Consider the following 23,450-nt stretch of genomic DNA (forward strand, 5'->3'; position numbering starts at 1 on the left):
GTTCCTCAGAAAACCAAGCAGCATCCTGGACTCCATGTGGCTGGAGCGAGTCCTACTGTGCAGTCCTGTCTGTCTGTCTCCAGGCCACACACCCAACCAGTCTTCCTCTGCACCATCTTCAAGTGTTTTTGCCTGGCTGGAATATGTCCCTGAATAGCCACTGGCAATGTATCAATACATTGCCTGAAACCAGATTAGAGATAAAATCATGGGACTAATTTCAGAAATTTCCCATCAGGCAATGTAAGTAGTACCTCGGGTTACATACGCTTCAGGTTACATACGCTTCAGGTTACAGAGTCCGCTAACCCAGAAATAATACCTCAGGTTAAGAACTTTGCTTCAGGATGAGAACAGAAATCATTCCATTTTTAATCTGGTGACTGGCATCTGCAAGAGTCAAAACAACAGCCTTGTCTTACACTGGTACCTCGGGTTACATATGCTTTGGGTTACATACGCTTCAAGTTACAGACTCCGCTAACCCAGAAATAGTACCTTGGGTTAAGAACTTTGCTTCAGGATGAGAACAGAAATCGTGTTCTGGCGGCGCAGCAGCAGCAGGAGGCCCCATTAGCTAAAGTGGTGCTTCAGGTTAAGAACGGACCTCCGGAATGAATTAAGTACTTAACCCGAGGTACCACTGTATTGCAAATCCCTGGCCCTGCTTGCTGCCAGCATCACACAGTTCAATAAGGCCACCCAATGCTCGCCCACTCCCTCTGTGGCCAAGCTGCTGGCCTCAGAAGTGGGGATGGCCTGCCTGCCTGCCAGAGCCTTAGTTTCCTTCTCTGGCCACACAAGCATTAACAGGCTGCTTCCTTCCTCCATTCCTCCTCACACCGAGCAGAACAATGGCTCCTGGTAGCCGCCGCTTGCACAGCCACAGATCATTGGGGCAAGCTGCGGCTGGTGGGTCTGGGGAGGATGGCAGCTCTGCGGTGTTGTGCCATGTGGCACATCGACTGATGTGCTCTGCCTGGGGCAGCGCAACCCGCCCAGTCTCAACAGGAAGAGGCAGAAGCTGCACACGGTGAGGCTAATTGTCTCTGTGGCCAGCAATGGCCTTCCCGACATAGTAATATACCACCATATCATGAAGTTTTGCTGGCAATGCATTACAATGCTGAAAAGCAGGTATTGCCCAACCCTGCCCTTGAACTCTATTAACACCCCTTGCTCGTTTGGAGCTAGCCTGCTGTACAGATGTAAAAATCTACATTTGTCACTCTGCCCCCACTCACCATGGGCTCACGGACTCCGGAAGGTTGCCCAGCCTTAAGGGAATGCAGAGCTCAGGCTGAAAATGGCTCCTCAATCCTGCCTTGGAGGAACCTCTCCTAAACCTCACCACCTTCCTCAGCTCTGCTTTGCATCTGTGACTCTCATCCGCTCCCTTCAGACAGGCCTCGTTTGTCACGGCTCCTCTGCTGAAACAGACAGCTTTTCTATTTACACTTTCACAGGGTGGCGGGGGGTGGGGGGACAGGACACCGTGGCCATCTGGCCTCCTGTCTGTCTGGTCTTCTTCAAAATGATGGATTGTGACGCTGCATCCCAAGTCCACCCAGGAATTCTCCAGCAGAATGACTTTTGCTTTGCTTCTATTCAAGCTCACTAACCTGCTCAGATTTTGGCAGGGAATTTAAGATTTATGCAGGGGGCCATTTCAGCACTCTTTGTTAAATGAGTATTATCAGTTCACAGAAGTTAAATTCAGTCACTCTCGTCTTGCAAATTGTTACCATGAAATGGAAGGGCTTCATTACAAATCTTGTCCAGGCAACCCCCACCGCACACTGGTTTACGCATGTTCAATATGTGCACAATTGTGAACACACGCATTGCGCCGAACCAGGAAGTGACCCAAAAATGTCACAAAAAGGAGTGGAAGGGGGTGGGGTAGGGGGCAGAACAGAGTGTTTGCAAAGCTCTTCCAAGGGTGTTTCAAATATACGCCTTTCATTTAGCGGAACAAATCCCAAGAAAGGTTCTCTTATGATAACCTCTGACTCGGATATCTCAGTATCTGATGGTTTGATTACATCAACCTAACGTACAATCAAAGTCATTTGTTCAATATTGCTATCAGTGCAGAATAATTTTATACCAATCTGTATAAAACTGTTCCCCTCTGAGGTCTGCACCCTAGGTGGTTGCCTAGCTGGCCTAAGGATAGCACTGGCCCTGGCTGCAGTTGAATCCTGCACTGAGCAGGGTATTGGGCTTGGTGACCTCCCAGGTCCTTTTCAACTCTTAGGATTCTTCCGCCATATTTTTTACAGATAGATGGCCCTTCTATGGAGGTGTAGTGGCTGCGGGGAGGGTGGGGAAGAGAAGCTTCAACAGCCGAATTTCTCTGCATTGCAACTCTTATAAATTCTCTGAATAGCTCAGTCAGGACAGCATGAGACTTGTAGTCTCAGGGTTGTGGGTCCGAGCCCCACATTGGGCAAAAGATCCCTGCATTGCAGGGGGTTGGACTAGATGACCCTTGTGGTCCCTTCTACGATCCTCTGTCATAGTAACTCAAGCAAAGTGGAGGAACAGCAACGGCAGAGGCCAGCACCATCTGCACAGCAGACGGGGGAGCCTTTGGTCTTCCTGATGTGGCTGAACTACAACTCCCATGATCCCTGGCCATTGGGGATGCTTGCTGGGGCTGTTGGGAACTGTAATTTGGCAACGTCTGGAGAGTCAAATGTGCCCCACTCTTAAGGTAAAATGGTCAGGAGCCACTTATGTACCTGGGCAGCTGACATAATTTGTTCCCAGGGACCGTTCCCACTAAATCAGGGTTGGGAAACCTTTTATTTACTGGGGGTTGCATCATTCCCTTTTGCACAAACTTGGGGGGGGGGGAGTGCATACCAGCAGAGGGTGTGGCCAGATTCCAAAGTGGGTGGAGCCACAGGTGGAACTCTTACCTTTGAATAGTAGGCTACATTCCAACCATGGAAAGTCAGAGGTATCTACACACAATTAGACAAACACAAACCACCTTCCTTCCAAAGAAGCAAGAGACATTGTCACAAAAGCACTAGTGGAAGATGTGGTCTGGAAGAGTCTTGAGAGACCAGTAGGGTGGCATTAGGCCACCTGGGCTTCAAATTCCCCACTCCTGCCTTATTTGTTTTTTCATTTATGGAAGGACAAGGTGTGAATTTAACAAAATATACCCGGCATCAAGTCTTTGGGCTGTTGTTCTGCTTGCCAAGACGCAGCCATGGGATGGTGCCCACAAGTCTGCAGCCCTGCACTAAGGAGATGTATCTATCAACGGCAGCTGTTTCCCCTAGGACAGGTAGAACCGATTAAGGCTGGCACCAGGAGCAAGTGAGCGGATCTCAGGTTGTGGTGTGTGAGTTGGCAGGTGGCCTTCAGCACTGAACGCCGTTCACCCTGGGAGAAAATTACTTCTCTTCTCTGTGCTAAGTGGTTTTCCAAGGAGAGAAAAATCTAAAAGCAGTCCATCAGTTTCCCAAAGGACCAATAAGAAAGCATCGCACAAGTTTATGCGGACTGCATTCCTTACCTCCCAAAAAAGAATGAACCAAACAACTGAAGTTTTGTTTTCTTTTAACAACACCTCTGAATCTGTGGCATTTGCTCTCCAGCTCAGAGACAGGCAACCAGTCCCCCCCCCACACACACACAAAGCAGATATTAAAGGGACTACTGTATTTTTTAATCCAAGGTGTGGCCACAATCTTGCAGTTATATTTGCAAGCAAAGGACCAAGTTTTCCAGTAAAGTACAACCTTTTGGTTCCTGAAATTCATTCCGATTGTGCAGATAAAATATCACGGATAGAACTCCAAAGGGTGTGTTGTTAGTGTGTGAAAATAGGCAAGACCCAAAGACCCCAGGCATGCACCTCCAGATGGTGATGTTAGATGCCATCCTGCTGCCTGGGCATCTTCACTTGGTCGCAAGTGACTGATAGCCAGGTGCAAAATGCACCTGGCGAATTTTGAAAGCTGCTGCAGAACACTGTGGTGGTTAGATACTCTAACCACTACACCACATTTTCCGACACCTTAGGAATAAGAGAAGCTGCCTTGCCCAGAGCCACCATGGGGAGGGAGGGAAACCTTGGGGCTGGGAGGCAAATGAGGACCTCAAAGCCTTTCTCTCTGGCCCTCGGGATGCTCCCTCCTCAGCTATACTTCTTTCACTCAGAGAATATCTACAAGCATTCCAAGGCTCTACAGGTTAAACTCTCAAGTGGTCCTGTTTTGCACCTTCCTTGAGTGTTTTGACCTGGCTGGGATGCGCCCTTGGACTCTGATAAGGCTTCTTGCTTGTCTGAATGGAGGACTGAGGGGCGTACAATTCAAAGTGCTGGTTTTGACCTATAAAGCCTTAAACGGCTCAGGACCCCAATACCTCAAGGACCGCCACTTTCCATATCAACCTACCCGGACCCTGGGATCATCTTCTGAGGCCCTCCTTCGTGTGCCGCCGCCTCAAGATGCCCAGAGGGTGGCAACACGAGAACGGGGCCTTCTCTGCAGTGGCTCCTCCTCAGGGAAGTTCACCTGGCGCCTCCCTTAGACACCTTTAGGCGCCAGGCAAAAAGTTCCTTTGTCATCAGGCCTTTGGTTGATCCAAATTACCTCCTATGCCCTTTTAAAATATGTTTTTTTGAGGGGCAGGGGCTATTGAGTTGTTTTTATTTTTATTAGGTATTTTGTGGTTTTATATCTTGATTTTGTGGTTTTATATCTTGATTTATAGGGCAGTATATAAAGAAGAAGAAGAAGAAGAAGAAGAAGAAGAAGAAGAAGAAGAAGAAGTGTGTGTGTGTGTAGAAACTAGCCAATGGAACCAAGGAAAAAATAACATTGCCTCTATCCCCTCCCACCACTGGCATGTGAGCCCCAGAAAGTTGTCCAGAAGGGAATGTAGTCTACACTGCCTGGCAATGCAGCAATGCAGATTTTGAATAGACTACTTCCTACTCCTGCCAAGAGATGGCAGGAATTGAACCAGGGAACTTCTGTATGCCAAGCAAGGCGTCTACCACCATGCTATGGCCCTTCTACTTCTTGCAAAAACCCTCTCCCCCACCAACAAAAAAAACCCCACCTGGAGCCAGCACTGTTCATTTGACTCTACACTGACTGGTAGGGATTGAACCCCTCTGAGAGCAAAGCAGCTCCTCCCATGAGTTTCAGGACGGAAGGGGGGAAATCTTGAACTAACCGGACAAATCCATGCATAACATGTACAGTGGTACCTCGGGTTACAAACACTTCAGGTTAAAAACTCTGCTAACCCAGAAGTAGTTGCTCCGGGTTGCGAACTTTGCCCCAGGATGAGAACGGAAATTGAGCAGCGGTGGCGGGAGGCCCCATTAGTGAAAGCGCACCTCAGGATAAGAACGGTTCCGGGTTAAGAACGGATCTCTGGAGCGAATTAAGTTCGTAACCTGAGGTACCACTGTACTCTAGCATTGTGCTATGACCCTGCCCAGCCACGCAAGAATGATGAGTGAGCCATTCTCGCTCCTGGCCTGCCCCACCCTGCAGGACTGTTGTAATAATTCTTTAATAAAAGGAAAGCATTGTTTCGTATCCACCTCATCCAAGTTTAAGGCACAGCTGCCAGACCCCACTTACACAGAAAGTCACCCTAGTTCTGCCAATCTGAATGCCACGCTGTCAGAGTATTCAGCTCCCCACGGCTGCGTGTCTGTTCGAGAGCTTGTTCTTTATACGAGGACCTGTAACACACAAACACAGAGAAATGTTTAGCCTCTTTACTTGATTATTAACCCGCACCATTCTCAAGGCCCGGAGGTAGGCAACAACGCACTTTAAACACAATGTGTACAATGCCCAAATTTGTTTGCTTCACAACAGTTGTTGTCTGCAAGCCCCTTCCTTCACTCGCTGAACGGTGGATGTCACAGAACATCCACAAACATTGTAAGTCTTCATGGGGAAGATGTCAGCAAAAGAATGTTAACAAACAGTATTGCTTCTGTGTGGCCAAGTGAAAGGTCAGCTGCCCACAAAAGGATTTGTTTTGGGGCAGGAAAAGAGAAGTCAGGCCTGTCTACTCAGAAGTAAGTCCTACTGAGTTCAATAGAACATACTCCCATGTAAGTGTGTATAGCACTGCAACCTTAGAGCTTAAGAGAATGGAGGTCAGGAAACCAAGGAGATAATGTTGCTGTGTAAGAAAGTAAATTTCATATTGGAGTACTGTGTCCAGTTCTGGTTAACAAATCTGAAGGAGGACCACCACAAACTAGATTGTGTCCAGAGGATGATGACATGGATGGCAAGGAGTCTGAAAATATGGCCCTAATAGTTAAAATGTATTGGTAAGTTTAGCCTGTGGAAGAGAAGATTAGGCCTAGGGGTTGGTGATAGCTGTCATCAAATATCTGAAGGGCTGTCACACAAATGGTGGGGCAAACAGGGCCCTTCCTGCTCTAAAATTCACCCGTCCTGAACTGATCCAACCAAATATTTAGCTGCAGATTTGCAGAATATATTGATTATAAACAGAGACAAATAGGCTGTGTAGACACTGTGAGCTTAAACGCAGCTAGGTTCCTTTTCTCAGTTTGGATCTAATCTCATTTGGGGTGGAAATGCATCAAACTGCAAGTATTCCATTAAAAAACAGCAGGATAAATATGGATTGTCGCTAACACCCTGCGTCCGCTGCTTCCCAAACCAGCAGTGGAAGCACACTGGGAGCAGAGAAAACAAAGAGTCTGTGCACACATACCAGGAAGGCAGCCGTTATATACCGGTACACAAGAGCCATGTAAGAGGAAGAGAGCCATTAAAATATTACAAGTGGATTAAGCAGCATCATATCTTGCATTGTATGAGGAGTAGCTTCCTCCCTGCGGCTGGGCAGGGCCCACAGGCGATGTTAAGCAAGGCTGCAAGCAAGACTTAACAGGGCAGGGTGCCTTTTTTACATAAATGATGGGAGGAGGGCTCAGTCAGAACGATTTTCTGCTTTCTAGGCAAGGGTCTGATCAGTTCTTCCCTTTGACCTGCTGTCCCCCCCCCCCCCGAAAACCCGCTCTTTCGTGATAAATTGGAACAAACAGCAGTCCATGGAAAACCCAGCATTAAACTGCGGGTTTCCCCGGGAGAAAGTGGCTGGGCAAATGGAAGTTTGAGTGAGCCCAGAGTGTGATCTGGGTTCAGCTGTTCTGGGAAGCTGCTTCTGGGAAGCAATCACAAGACAAATAGATCCCCCTGATTTTGCTTTCGCTGTCTGAAGTATCACAGATAATCCGGCAGTGCCAATAACTGATGCTGTTGTTGCTGCGGCTCAGAGGGAGAGAGCATCCCAATGGGAAATTGCAGGTGGTCTCTCCACAGAGAGGTGGCGGGACATGGCTTGATATCAGAGAAACCAACACGGCACAGTACAGTTGTACACGGCTGGCTCTTCCACGACAAATTTGATTCTGTTTGGTATCTTTTGCATTTAAAATGCCAACAGATCTTTACCCTCACCCCAAACCCTGACTCAAATCTGCTTTGGAGAAGCTCAGCAATAGACCTGGGATAACTCGATTGGTAAAGCACGAGACTCTTAATCTCAATCTTAACCTCCCAAAAAACAATAAAATGTAGATATGAATAAAATGCCCAGAGGGCAGGGCAGGGCAGAGGGCATGGATTTATCAGATCTTTTTATTTGAGTCCCAAGATCTACCAACCACTCTTCCTTCCTTCTTATAGCTACTACAAACTGCAGACCAGGGTTTCCATCAGCCCCATAATTTTTTCATTCTCCTGCTGCCTCTTCCAGGTTTGATTTCAATGCTCAACCAACCAACCAACCAACCAACCTGAAGATGAGTTCCAATTAATCAAAACCTTGCATACATCCTTTGCAATTGCCTAATGAAATAACCGTGTTGCCTAAAAAACAAAACACCCATTGCCACCCCAACAGAGCCAGCGCCTTCCTTCCCCAGAAATATCTGACAATCGGAAGGTTTGGCTGCAAAGGATACACTTGGGGCTGCCAGTCAGCAAACCAACAAGCAGTGTCCACCCCTCCGGAAAATGGAGATCTGGGTCACAGCCCCGATGACTCAGACTCCCTGTGGCAGTTGTGGTGCCAAATCCGGGTCAAGCAGCCAAACCAGGTCACTTGGCTTGCCCTGCCTTCTTATCTTCTGGGGGCTCATGTGCCCGCCACCTCTGCTCCAGGCAAGAAAGAAATCAACACAGAACAGACGGCAGATGCAGCCTTTTGGAAAAGTGACAGGCGGCAAATGTACAGCGGAGGCCCGAAACTGCTGCCGGGGAGTCCGGAGGAAAGTTTTAAGCTGCGATGAAAATGCAGCCTTTGCACAAAGACCTGGTACGAAAACGCAGACGTGCCCACAAGTATTTACAAAACCATTTGCTATCTTCCCATTTTGCATGTAGACAGAACCCTGCCCTGTTGCAGAGAACATTTACTGAATTCATTGCAATACTAGAATTTGGGGACATCCCATGAAGCTAAATAGCGAAAGATTTGGAACAGACAACAGAAAGTACCGTATTTTTGGTCTATAAGACTCATTTTTTCCCTCCTAAAAAGGGGAAATGTGTGTGCATCTTATGGAGTGAATGCAGGCTGCGCAGCTATCCCAGAAGCCAGAACAGCAAGAGGGATTGCTGCTTTTGCTGCGCAGCGATCCCTCTTGTTGTTCTGGCTTCTGAGATTCAGAATATTTTTTTTCTTGTTTTCCTCCTCCAAAAACTAGGTACGCCTTATGGTCTGGTGCGTCTTATAGAGTGAAAAATACGGTAGTTCTTCACACACAGAGTTTAAACTGCAGCATTCCCTCCCCTAAGACACAGTGACGGTCAAAACTATCCTGCAAAAACAGGATGATGTTTAGGGTTCAAGGGTGCCTAAAAGTAAGCTCTTTGCCTGCAAGATGACCCCAGAGTGGGAGAAGCGGAGGCAGGAAATCAGCAAATGTGTTCAAAAGTTTAAATACCAATTTCTTTGCTTATATTACCTGATCAACAATTACTCTTTCCGGAATTACCACAAAGCAATTGGTTTGTGATGCCTTCCCTGGATTTCAGGTTTAGCTCGCTGCCTTATTGGGAGGGGGGAGGGGGGAGGAAAACATTAATGTAACCTTCCACACCTCTGGCAATAAGAAATGAGATTTCCCGATACCAGCCGCTATTGTGCCCTGGCTATTAGAGCCATCCCAACACCAAACCTAGGAGCATCAGAGTGGCTAATCCGCAGATTACGTGGGCCAATTGACTAGTTTATTCTTAGCTTTGGACTGCCAAAGGGAGCTTATACTCTTAAGGACTCCAGCTATGGACCTGTACACTGCCTGTGTTTTTTCAACAACAATGAAAAGGACTCCTCCCCACCCAACAACAATGAGGACTAGAATTCTTTTGTTTGTTAAAACAAATAATTAAAAATAGGGATTTTGATTTCACAGGCAGCCAGATTCTATACAGAATGGAAAACCTGTACTTAACGTAGGGCTCGCAATGCACACCTGGCTTTTAAAATGTGGGGGGTTCCTCTCACAGCAACACCTACCACCCCTCCAAAGTAGGCTTTTAAAAAAAAATTCTTGGGGCGGGCTCCTGAGTGCCAGCCCAGAGCTTCTTTTTCAAGGTCTGGAACACAGCAGGGGAGAGAGTCTCCTGAACATGTGCAGAGTGTCCACCATCAACACTTAGTGAGCATTTTAGGGGGAGTAAAGTTACCAGGCCAAAGCGTACGGCTTTCAAAGGAAGGCTTAAGTTCCAGCACTCCTTTTTGCAGAAAATGTGCACTAATTGAAGCCTCATTTGATATTTTGCATAAAAGCTACAAGCAGCACATATGTCGCCACCCCAGCAGAGCGGGATTTATTAGCTGTGTCCAAACAAATATGGGGATTTCTGCCAATATTCTTCATTGCTGCCCCCCCCCATCACCCTGAAAAACCCTTCTCCTTGCACTGCTAATAACATGAAGACTTAATCCAGACACTGATTGGATTGAGAGCCAACAGAAGGGGCCTAAACAGGCACACGAGCCAAGAAAGCAGGACTTGTTTGCACCGCAAGTGTGAACTCTGAACTCTGCAATCGTTTGCGCTCCCCACTCCAGCAACCTCCAAAAACAAACCCAATTTGAACGGTGCTGCTGGCGTATATAAAATGAAATCCTTCCCCACAACGTCATATATACAAGCTTTAATGCAAAAGAGAACACCAAATCAAAGTGTAAACCCTTGTCAGGGGTATCCAGCTCTCCATTGCCAAAAATTCCCTGAATATCACCCCCCAAAAGAGGGGAAATAGCACTCAGCCTCAGAACACCTGGAAAGGCGAAGATTCAAACCCTCACTTGAGGTAAGGGGAAATGGTTAACAGCCTATTTTGTGCCATAGGGACACAACACCACAAATCTAGGCCTGAAGGAATACTAAGATGGGCTCGTCGTGCCACGTGTCAGCCCATATTCCCAAAAAAGACATGGCGCAAATGTCTGAACGACTGTGGCAGTTCAAAAAAGCCTTTAGGGAAGAATGGCTGGCTATAGATATGAGGGGCATTGATTAAAGATTCCCCCTGACATACTTCCCCATGGACTGAGACAAACAAAACTGGGCACAGTTATTAGTCCATCTCTACATAGCTACCAGCAAGAGTGACACACTTCTCCCATCGCTTTATGCAGCTGTGGAGACCTCATCTGTAGAAGTCGGCAGATTGCCTCAGAAGCCACAACTTGACATCAGAAATCAGCATTTCATTGTATGGAAAAAGCTTGCCCTTCAAAAATAACTTCATGGTTCGAAAGCGGTGGAAGTCCAATGATGTGAGGTCAGGAGAATAAGGAGGATGAGGAAGGATTTCATAGTCACAGGACCATGCTTCCATCGGTGCAACGTGCGAGTTGTGAATCAAGGCATTATCCTGCAGGAGGCAGACACCTTTGGTCAGCATACCACGCCTCTCGATTTTGATGGTCTTCTGCAATTTCAACAGCAGTGAAGTGTAGTATGGCCCAGTAATTGTGGTACCCTTTGCCAGGAAATCCATCACCACTACTCCACGCTGGTCCCAAAAGACCGTGAGCATGACCTTGCCCACTGACGGTTGGACACATGCCTTCTTTGGAGGTGCTGAGGCAGAGTGCTTCCATTGTTTGGACTGGGATTTATAATGATGGAACCATGTTTCGTCCTGAGTAATTAGTCTGGCGAAGAAGTCATCATGGTTTTGTGACACATGGCCAAAAGAACCTGTGAGCATGTGACTCGTTCCTGCTTCTGGAAAGGCATCAGCAGCCGGGGAACCCACCGTGCAGACACCTTTCCCATGTGCAAATGGTCATGGGTGATTTTTTCTACAGAGCCCACACTGATCTTGACATCTGCAGCTAGCTAGCGAATGGTTACATGGCGATCCTCCAAAATGGCGGCCTCCACTTGCCAGATGGTGTCATTCATCAATGACCAACTGTGGTTGCCCAGGAATGGGAGTCGTTCCACCGAAGTCTGACCACACTTTAACTGACGATGCCAGTGCTTGACTACGTCATATGATGGGGCATCTTCCCCATAAGTCCCTTTCATCTCACTGAACGTCTCCCGTGGTGTGTGCCCTTTCAGGTACAGGAACCTGATGACCACTCTGCTTCAACTGGTTCCATTATCAGACATTACTCCACATTAGCACCAGTAACAGATAAACTGTTAGGAGTTCAGAGCTACAAATTACCACATTACCTATGGAGAGTTGTATCATTATACATGTGCAATTTCATCCTCCTACAATAACCGGAAGTGGGTCAGGAGAAATCTTTAATGAGCAACCCTTGTAACTTCCTGAAGGTCAAGATTAAGGACCTTTCTTAAAAGATCAGTTGGGGGGGGGTATTTAAACTGCAGGAGTGACCCTTAATCTTGGCCTAAAGCAAAAACTGCCATTGCAGGACTGGAAAAAGCAAGCCCAGAAATCCAAAACCAGGCAATGGACAACTAGGAGAATTGTAGCTGGTGAAATAATCCGAGGGCGAGAGGGTTGCCCAAATCTGCAGGAAGCCAGCACCTCCTCCCCATTTTTATAACCTGGGCTAATGAGACTTTCACTGAGCTTGAGCTGGAAAGCAAGGATATTGATCGCATTCCTCAGGCAAAGGCCATTATAATTCCATTTCATTACTTCCAAGTAAAAGAAGATTTAACACAGTTCTTCACCTTACATGGGAAAACCAAATGAAAAATAAAAAAGTCTCTTTCAGGATTTGAGTAATGGAACCCTACAAAAAAGGCTCAAGTTCAAAAAATATATACTGTACTGAAAAACCATGAAACGTGGATATTCAATACTATTTGTTTTTCCTTTTTAAACCAGCAGTAATCAAAGAAGGAACCATGCCAACTGCTACTACTCATGATGAGGGAGCTAGGAAAACGCTTACAGCCCTGAATCTGGGCCAGGATGAAGAGGCAGAACTGGAAATAATGACCAGAATGATCCAGAGAAAGAACAGAACCATCTATACAGCTGGCAGAAGAAACCAAAGAAAATAAGAAAGAAAAACGGAGAAACGGCAAAAACAATGGCAACCTGAGGAAGCCATTCTGTCTGAAACCCAAGCTGAAAGGAAGCATTTTATGTCTTCCTCTGAACTGGAGAGTTTAAGTACTTTCTCTTGGTCAGTAAGATGTAATGCAAAAACTATTAAATTCTGTTGAAATAATGGTAAAGCGTCCCGTTTACAAGGGACAGAGTAATTGTGGGTACTTCTGTTCTGTCGTTGCCTGTGCCGCTGCCCTTATGTTTTTCATTGCACTAGTGTGCATACAGCAGAAACGTGCTAAATTTTGGTTAAAAGTACATCTGTGTCATACTTGCTTTTATGGGGTTCTCGTCAACCTAAGAAGGCAGCCCATCCAGGAGAAGGAAAACTCCACTGCCTTGTGAGAAAAGATTCGGGAGTAAACCCTGAGGAAAAATCCACACCCTCATCCAGCAACGGTGCACTGCAATTGCTACCAAAGGGAGGAAAAAATATTTAGGGGTCCCACAAGACTCTCAGTGATTTTGAAGCAGTCCATGGGGGGAAAACATTTGGGAACCACTAATCGAGATTACTCTCCGCCCCCTCCCACATTATAATAACATGCTACTCATACAGTTATAGTTTAAGCTCAAAAAGTCTAGCTGATCCAACTGTTATAAACTCTCCAGGTCCTTTGAACCATGCTTCTGTTTTCACTACTGTACATATAATGGACTCTCCTCTAAAAACCAGAACAGAAGCTAAACCTGAATCCACTACTTAACACACAGTCAATAAATTGAAGGAAGAACTTAAAGATTTTATTCTTTCTTAATCAATGAACTGGAGACCTTTCTGAATGAAGTCTTAGTGGAGGACTCAGTGAATGTAGTAAGAGAGGCCATATTATAATTTAATTTCTGAATGAAGTCTTAATGGAGGACTAAGTGAATGTGGTAAGAGAAGCCATATTAGAATTAAATATGCACATCTTAAAAGGTCAAGAGAGGCATCAAAATTTAGTCTCCAGACAGAAATAAAGAAACCTGAAGACACCCACAAACAATCAGGCAACGATAGTAAAAAATATGCAGGACGTTATTACAAAAGAACAGAATTGAGAGGTTTAGAAATTAGGAAGATAGCATATGCAAGGCAATATACTAACCAAAAATTCTATGAGCACACTGCTAAAAATTCTAGCTTTTCAACAAGTTCACAAGGACACGATGGAGAGCAACAATACTGAACAGAGACAGTGGGAGAAAATTTGCAAGCATTCATTTCAGATTAGATGTTCAATCAGATATTCAGATCAGAACAGCAGATATTATGCAAACGAACAAGTATTTAAATGAAGCGAAACTAAATGCTCTAGAAAGGAATCAACAAAAGTATTTAACAGAACCAATATTGGATGGAGATACTATGAAAGCCTTAACAAAATTAAAGCTTTATAATGCAGTTCTATAAATCCAGGTTTTATAATCCAGTCCTATAAAACATTTAAAGAGCAACTGAGCCCTAAACTAAAATTATTCAGTTCTATACTGCAAGGAGACCCAATCCTTACTGCATGGAAGAAACCTGGGAAATTTCCTATCCAAGAAGACTAATGCAGGCTCATAGCTCTCATAAACCAAGATGCTAAAATCTTTAGCAATATTTTAGCAGGTGGATTAGCATTATTAACACCTTTGATAATAGATAAAGACCGAATATGCCTTATTAGACACAAATACATAGCTGACCCAATTATATGGCTGATATAGTTCATAATACCAAAAGAATGAAGAACTAATCTCTATTGCTTCATCGGATTCCACCAAGGTGTTTGACAAGTTGAGCTGGGATTTCTTGTACACCTTGCTGGGGAAAATGCATTAATGGTCTGAAAACACGTTTAGGCCAAGCTAAGGTTAGGTTAAATGGATGGGACACACCTTGGTTCCGGAGGGGGGCATGAAACAGGGCTGCCCCCTTTTCACCACTGCTTTTCTTTCCCGCCATGGTAAAAAGGTAAAAGTACAGGACCCCTGACAGTTAAGCCCAGTCGCAGACAACTCTGGGGTTGCGGCGCTCATCTCGCTTTATTGGCCGAGGGAGCTTCTGGGTCATGTGGCCAGCATGACGAAGCCGCTTCTGGCGAAACCAGAACAGCCCACGGAAACTCCATTTACCTTCCCGCCGGAGCGGTACCTATTTATCTACTTGCACTTTTTTGGCGTGCTTTCGAACTGCTAGGTTGGCAGGAGCAAGGACCGAGCAACAGGAGCTCACCCTGTCACGGGGATTCGAACCGCCAACCTTCTGATCAGGAAGCCCAAGAGGCTCAGTGGTTTAGACCACAGCGCCATGGTACCAATAGCTAATTAAAAAATGGTAAAATGGCTCAGTACAGGAAATAAAGTCTACTGCACCGGCACATAAAACAAACCTCTTTGTGGACCATGTAGCCTTGCTGGTCAATCCCAGGACCTCCCTATTTTCCAGGGACAGTCCCAGATTTACAGAAGCCATCCTGGTTTCTGATTTGATCCTGGTACGTCCAGCTTTTCTCTAGGACGTCCCTATTTTCATCAGATAAACGTTGAAGGGTATGGAATTCTAAAACCTCTTTACCAACTGCTCTTGAGGAAATTACAGTGTCGGGAATGGAAATCAAAGATTATTTTTTAAAAAAGGAAAATGATGTACATCAGTCTCTCCCCCTCATAACAATTACATTTTATAGCATCCATCTAAAGTCAAACTTTGTCCTAAATAAATAGAGTACCTCAGGAACACTTGAGAGTATCAAATTTAACATGGTGTCACGATGCAGCACAATAACTTCGGCCCACTATAAATAATGTTAACACTTGTTACAACCCACTTGGATTTCCTTGGAACGAGACGCTTTTAATTAAAAAAATGTGCAACAGCACTTCTATTGCTGACACACCATCCAATTGTTCCTCCAAATATACCGAACACTTGCTAATTTACAAATCTAAACCAAAAATCTTGCACCAACCATTTCACCAATTCTTATTCCCTTTTGTCACTGTCCCATTTGTTTTAGAACAAAATATTTGTAACTTAAACTAGGGAACAGCCGTTTAAAGGCTAGAAACAAAAAGGACTAGGAACAGTCGGGAATTTATATAAAGATATGGCACCTCTCTCACAAGAATGCAACTAAAAGGAAAGTTGGGAAACGCAGACTGTACAATTTTATGCCCAATTCTACAATTTTATCTGAAGCCACCAGGGTGAACCAGAGCAAATCCTAAATACTGTTCTCAGGAACTGCTATCAAACATACATAAGCTCCTATGTGATTCAATGACAAGTGGCCTTAGCTGCTTAAAATCAATATGGCAAAGAGACCTGGATTGCAACACAGAAATGTAGGACTGGCAAAAAAAAAAAAAAAATCAGAGGAAATGGCTATTCAACTCAGTGTCAGCAAACACAGGAGAAAATAGTATTCATTTTTTAACACAAGATAGCATTATGGGCTGTTTGAGAGGCTGCCTACAAATGGGGTCCTACAATCCTAGTTAATGGAGTCACAAGAAAGGTTTGATTTTTTTTTAGGAAGCTAATTATGAGCAAGTCTCATTACAGGCCAGGAAGTATCTTGTGACCCCAAAACTGCATTGTTAAACTTGTTTCTTGATTATTTAAAAGAACTCATGTTTAAAGATTTATTACTCCTCTTTGTGACAGCTAGCCAGGCAAATTCTAGCTCAGCTTTAGGAAACAACAAATTTAACACTGGAGGCTTGGCTGGAAAAAGGTATGAACATTGCTCTCGTGGAAAAACTGTCAAAGCAGCTTAACGCTCTAAAAATAAATAAATGCAAATGTCAAAAGATTGTTTTGAGGTAACATGGTATTATATGTTTATTTCATACATTAGGAAAGTTGACACAACGACAAAACCACCAGCAACTCATGGTACTCTCTGGAGCAAGATGCTAAAATGAGAACAACAATATTCAACAATCACAACCGGTCATGATCCAATACACACTTATATGGATCTTGTATAACATGGAATCACTTGGAGGGAAAGGGGGAATTGGAGAAATGACCTTGTGTTCATTTATACTTTTGTAATTATTATGAAAACGGCAAAAATGCTGACTATGAAAAAGTGTTCTCATGCTCAAATACTGCTAGTGCAGTGCAGATAGAGTGGTTGTGGATACAGACATGGTCTTGCTTATTCTCAAGCTCAACAGCTGTGCATCTCCCAACCATTTTCTTCCTTCTAAGATGATGCCAGGAGCAACTCCAGGATTTTTTAGGAGTTGGGGGGGGGGGAGAGAGAGACGGGACACTTGTGTTAGACCCCCTGCCACAAAGGTGTCCCCCTGTTCCTGAGATTTGCAAGACTCTGGGACTTACTCTGTTTCCTTTTCTCTCTCTACCCACAATGCCATGAAACACTTCAACTCTAGATCATAAGAGGGTGAGGATGAAGATGGCTTTCTAAAGCCACTCAGTGCCAGAGTGTTTTCTAGGCCCAGAACATCAGTTATGGGACGCCTGGGAGAGGGGCTTTTCTTCTGCCCAAAATGCTATATGGGCAGCCTTTGCGAACAGCTGTGCTGGCTGGGATTGATGGCAGCTGTAGTCAAAAACATCAGGAGGGTACCAGTAGCGAAGGCTGTTATATGGAGCTCCCCACAGACAGAGATACCCCCTAACCATGGGGCTAGCTGAGGTGGCCACCTCAAATGGTGTGCTTGAGGGTTGTGACCGCAAAGAGTGTCACAATGGGAGACAAGCAGATCTGTTTTTTAAAATATATTTTTTTTACTGAGATTCAGCACACGCACAGAATATATACAGAATAAAACCGTACCGTATTCAGGACTCAAAAACATCTGTCCCCCTTCCTTCCCAGCATCCTCTCTCTCTCCCTCCTCTCACTTCCCCAGAGAGTTTAATGCCATCAGCACATTCTAAGCAGATTCACAATACTTGGCTGCAACACAGACTCAGGAAAGAAATCTAATGCATATACAGTGGTACCTCGGGTTACATACGCTTCAGGTTACATACGCTTCAGGTGACAGACTCCGCTAACCCATAAATAGTACCTCGGGTTAAGAACTGTGCTTCAGGATGAGAACAGAAATTGTGCTCCGGCCGCGTGGCAGCAGGAGGAAGCCCCATTAGCTAAAGTGGTGCTTCAGGTTAAGAACAGTTTCAGGTTAAGAACGGACCTCCAGAACGAATTAAGTACTTAACCCGATGTACCACTGTAGCTAAAAGAGCCAAGTAGATTTGTATTGGGTTGGAGGAATTGGTCTATTGCTGCCTTGAGTATTCACATATTAAATCAAGCAATGAAGTTCTGACGCTGGGTTCACTTTGTGGGGAAGAGGTTCTTTCAAGCAATTCTCATTCACATGACCCACAATGCACAGAGCAAGTCCATGCACTGAGGAAGGGTGACCAGTGGCGTAGCGTGGGGGGTGCAGGGGGGGCCGGCCGCACCGGGCGCAACATCTGGGGGTTAGGGTTAGGGGGCGCAAATCCACGGGTTAGGGGGCGCAAATTACTTGCCTTGCCCCGGGTGCTGACAACCCACGCTACACCACTGAGGGTGACGCATGCAGCTGCACATACTAGGATCTGCATGCACATAACAAGTGCTTCTTTCTCCATGACTCTGTCTGTCTGTCTGTCTGTCTGTCTGTCTGTCTCTCTCTCTCTCTCTCTCTCACACACACACACACACCCTTGAGATCCTGGAAATGCAAAGTCACCAGGAGATCAGTAGATTCACATTAGGGTCAGCAATCAGCTCAGCATCGCTGGGCATCTGCTGAGGTCCACAGCCCAGCAAGGGTCTCGCTGTTGACTTTTGCTGCTGCTGCTCCTCCTCCTCATAGCACCCTGGAGAACCACTGCCAATCAATCAATGGGAACAATGCTGAACTAGAAGGATCAAGTTGTCTAACCTGGTAGAAGGCATCTTCTGATGTCCCAGTTTAAATCAGCCCTTTATTTAGGATCATGAGGACTGGAAACTTTCTCTTCGGCAGCTGAGCACTTGCTCTGCATACAAACTGTCCCAGACCCAATCCGTGGCATATCCTGTGTGATACCCTGGAGAGATGCTGCCAGTGTTATAAGAAAACAGGAAGCTGCTTTATACCGATTCAGTCTGTTGGCCCATCTATATTGTCTAAACGAGCTGGTTTCACTCTTCTTCAAGGTTTTAGGCAGGAAGGCTTTCCCTGTCCTCCTTGCAGATTGAACCTCCTTGCAGATTCAAGGATTGAACCAGGGACCAGTGATATTTTTTTTTCCAGCCAGAGCGCACCGGAGCCCAGTTACAGCACCTCTCAGGTGGGTGCCATTTCCAGCCAGCACTCCCTTTACACACTTGCCTTTACCTACTTCTGAGAAGCCCAAAACAAACATTTCAAGCCAAAACAGAAGTTGGCCAGCATATGCAAATCTATACTTTTATTAGATCTTCATTGGCTCCCAATGTTTCTGACCACAATTCAAAGTGTTGGTGCTGACTGTTAAAGCCCTTTTAAAGCCTCGGTCCTGTATACCTGAAGGAGCGTCTCCACCCCCATCATTCAGCCCGGACACTGAGGTCCAGCTCTGAGGGCCTTCTGGCGGTTCCCTCACTGTGAGAAGTGAGGTTACAGGGAATCAGACAGAGGGCCTTCTCGGTAGTGGCGCCCGCCCTGTGGAACGCCCTCCCTTCAGATGTGAAGTAAATAAGCACCTATCTTCTCTTTAAAAGACATCTGAAGGCAGCCCTGTTTAGGGAAGTTTTTAATATTTAATGCTGTATTGTTTTTAACATTCGACTGGAAGCTGCCCAGAGTGGCTGGGGAAACTGAGCCAGATGGGCGGGGTATAAATAAATTATTATTATCATCATCATCTATGGCTCCACCCAGCTCCTAGCTGCTCCTAGGTACAACTGCTCAAGCTACAGGACACGGCCAATTTGTATTTCCTTTTCTTCAATCGGTCTCCTGTGTAGCAGTGGCCGGCTTTAAACTTTCCAGCCAGGCCTTTCCTGTTGCACGTGTGTGTGTTCGTGCGAGGGCCCTTCTGAGCTGCCGTAGCTGTCCGCCTGAATCTAAGAGAATGAGGGAGGCAGGGGCGCATTTATTTTACCTGCACCAGAACCAGGGATGACCCCCCCAACCAGCTAATGAGGCAGCTTGCTGTAGATTTTAGCACTTCTGTGGGCAGTGAATGCAGGTGTTGTCAAACTGGCATCTGTTTGGGGCTGCTCCAAATCACCCAGCAAGTCACTGTAAGAATTTAGTGGTGGATTCTGGCCTCTATTTTTCTTGGAAAAAAGCACGGCCAGGGACCTTCTGCATTCAATGCATGTACTCAACCCCTGAGGAACGACTCTCCTAAGCTAGATGGACCAATGATCTGACTCAGGTAAGGCATCTTCCTGTTCCCCAAGAGACCCTAAGATCTAGAGCAGGCACGGATTTAAAAGGTAAAGGACCCCTGGACAGTTAAGTCCAGTCAAAGGCGAGTATGGGGTTGCGGCGCTCATCTTGCTTTCAAGCCGAGGGAGCCAGCGTTTGTCCACAGACAGCTTTCTGGGTCATGTGGCCAGCATGACTAAACTGCTTCTGGTGCAACGGAACACCGTGATGGAAGCCAGAGTGCACAGAAACACAATTGCCTTCCCACCACAGCGGTACCTATTTATGTACTTGCACTGACGTGCTTTTGAACTGCTAGGTTGTCAGGAGCTGGGACCAGGTGTGGGATAGGCACTCAGGTGCCCAGAGCAACGCGTGTGCCCTGCAGCTGGGGGCAGAGCGAGCCGCCCATGGCGGACATTCAATGTGCCGCCTGCCTGCGACTCCCAACCCTTCCCCAAGCTGTCATAACGAAGGGGAGAAGGGGGAATGCTGCCAGCAAAGCAGTGCAGCTCCCCCCTATACCCCGACGACTCAGGGTAGGGGGTAGGCTTGGGAGTCACAGGCGGGCAGATTGCCAAATGTCAGCCCCCTCAGTGAGGGCACCCGGAGCGGTCTGCCCCCCCTTGCCCCTGGCTGGGACAGAGCAACGAGAGCTTGCTCCGTCGTGGGGATTCGAACCACTGACCTTCCAATCGGCAAGCCCCAAAGGCTCAGTGGTTTCGAACACAGCGCCACCCGCATTTGTATACTCAAACACACAGAGGACGGCATTCCAGGCCAGTCCTCCTCAGAGTAGACCCACTCAAGTTATTGGACACGACTCATTTCAATGGGCAGGGCTCTGCTGAACACAACCCGTAGCATCCTGGAGGGAGGGTATATAAGAGTGCATGTCCTCAGACTTACATGTGTGGCACCAATCCACAACTACACACAGAGAGACCAGGAACTGTAGAGGCACAGATCTAAAGGAGCCACAGGTAAAAATCAAGACTCCCAAGAAGACACATAAACATCCTCACCCTCTCGGAGATGAGGAGAAAGAGTTAAAAGCCCTAGTCGCAGAAGCATCAGCTCCCACAGGTGGCTAAGTGGTTTTGCCACTGCAACCCTGATCCATTTGCCAATGGGAACGAATCCTTTCCCTTCCCCTACATTCAAGTGGGGTGGGGGTGGGGGGAGAGGAGAAAGCTTCCTTATGCCTATATTACAAGCCACCCTTTCTCCCCTCCCCCTGCCAGGCCAGCTGGCTACAAGCAGTGGGGAAGGGGGGCATGTGCCGAGTGGGTTGATTTAAACAGAGCAGGCAAGCGTTGAGTTGGGCGTTTTGCAAAGGGCAAGGGACTAAGACAATAGCAAGCGTCCCAAGGTACCCCCAAGGGGTGTCCACCACAGAGAGCCAGCTGGAGCGAGACAAAGCTGGGATGGCAGAAAGCCCTCCGAAGACACACAAAGAGGAAAGGAGCCAGCAGGACAGGATTTCTCTCCTCTCAGCCCCCTCACTCCTATTTCATTGCTGGGGGGCATCCAGTCATGGATAGGGCTTTTGGAGATGCACTGTAATAACACAAGCCAAGCTGGCGACGACTACCAAGATCCCTGCCACAGCCACAATGGAAGGCTCAGGACAAGGCATGTCTACATTAACAATCTGACTCAGTGACACATACACAAACCCTCCAATCTCCAAAGCTTCACCCAGCAAGCAGGATAGGTAAAGGTAAAGGGACCCCTGACCATTAGGTCCAGTCGCAGACCACAGACCACTCTGGGGTTGTGGCGCTCATCTCGCTTTATTGGCCAAGGGAGCTGGCGTACAGCTTCCGGGTCATGTGGCCAGCATAACTAAGCCACTTCTGGCGAACCAGAGCAGCACACAGAAACACTGTTTACCTTCCCGCCGGAGCGGTACCTATTTATCTACTTGTACTTCATGCTTTTGAACTGCTAGGTGGGCAGAAGCAGGGACCGAGCAACAGGAGCTCACCCCGTCGAGGGATTCGAACCGCCGATCTTCTGATCGGCAAGCCCTAGGCTCTGTTCTTTAACACAAATAAATGTGAAGAAGCAACTTTGTGAACAGATGAGTTGGACCTCATAGTGGAACCCCAATGCTGCCCCAATTTGTCTGTTTACTTAATGCAATGGATCTCCTAATCTGTGCTAGCATATGCCATGCAATTGGACCCATATGAAAGGTCACATTTATCAAACGGCTGCAAATTGTCACTGTGCTGGCTGGGGCTCATGGGAAGCTGTAAGCCAAAAGGAACTTGGTTGGCAAAGGCTGATCTATGGGCTGCTGATGTCACCGATGCCGACTCACTCCTTTGGCTTGGCCATGGGTTTAGTATTTTTAGCCAGGACGTACCAGAGCTGAGCTCCAAGGCATATGAGAAAGAAAAGTGCTTTGGAACATGTGCAAAATGCATTTTGTGGAGTCTTCTCGTTTTCTCAGTTATGTACATAAGACGATCCCTGCTGAATCAGGCCACAGGGGGCCCACCTAGTCTAACATCCTGTTCTCACAGTGGCCAACCAGATGCTCCGATGAGAAGCCCCTGAGCAAGACCTGAAGAAAGCAGTAGCAGCTCTCCCTGGGATTCGCCCACCACTGTGGCATTAGCCCCTCCTCGCTTGTTTACACACCCATTTCTCTTTTTTTCCATTTCTTTTTATTGAATTTCACTTAGATAACCAAAAGAGAAAACAAATCGCTTGTTTACGCACCCATTTCTCAAACAAATGTTGAAGAATTCGCATTTCGCAGTGGAATAGCCCAATCCTAGCATTTAGAGTCTGCCACCACCAGAATAAAAATGTTGAACTCCATCATTTCTCTTGCTGCTTTTGTCACCCTTCAACCTTTTACAAGATCCTGGAATGCCTTCCCCCTTCAGAGCAAGTTCACGCACAGCGACCGTAAAGCCAAGTGCCATCTGCATGTCTCAAAGAGCCATCGCAGGTCAAACACTGCAGAGTATGCTTCTATATCACCTCAACACACAAGGCTAGTTCTCAGCGGCCGGTCACCAAGGGAGGAGACACTCAACAGTCTATGTGCAACTGTGAATCAGCTTTAAAATCCATTGCAATAATGCTGGGGCGAGGAGGGAGAAGAACATGTTCTAAAGAGGTTCCCAATCACTACTACTTGCAGAAGAAGAAAGCAAAAATGAGGAAATCATTTTATAAAAAATGAGAAAATTGTTCCGTGTTGGAGTCAATTCATTGGGGAGGGAAGAAAGCATCTTATGTACTATGTATATGTTTACACGCCACAGAAGATTATGTATGAATGTGCATATATAATATACACACAGACTATATTTGTGCATCTCAGTAAGCCACGTTCCTGGCTTATTGTGGTTAGCCATAAGTGAACAGCATTCTCTTGCTTGCTGCCCAAATGCTCCTTCCCCGACTCAAGCAGGAGAACCAACCAGGAAGTTTTGGTTTCCTCTTACATTCAAACTGGGGGTCGTGGTTGGTTGCTCCCTA

At 46.4% G+C, this 23,450-nt stretch overlaps 1 protein-coding gene across 1 annotated transcript in view; it reads right to left on the minus strand.

Annotated features, from left to right (window-relative positions):
* SPTBN2 (spectrin beta, non-erythrocytic 2) overlaps positions 1-23,450 on the minus strand; it is a 95,050-nt gene that overhangs the window by 62,128 nt on the left and 9,472 nt on the right. Inside the window, exon 2 of the mRNA XM_083716747.1 lies at positions 5,625-5,728. The gene's annotated coding sequence lies outside the window, so the exon portion shown is untranslated. The remainder of the gene's footprint in view (positions 1-5,624; positions 5,729-23,450) is intronic.

Source organism: Podarcis gaigeae (assembly GCF_964106915.1).
Source record: "Podarcis gaigeae genome assembly, chromosome: 16".
In the NCBI taxonomy this organism is placed as follows: Eukaryota; Metazoa; Chordata; class Lepidosauria; order Squamata; family Lacertidae; genus Podarcis; species Podarcis gaigeae.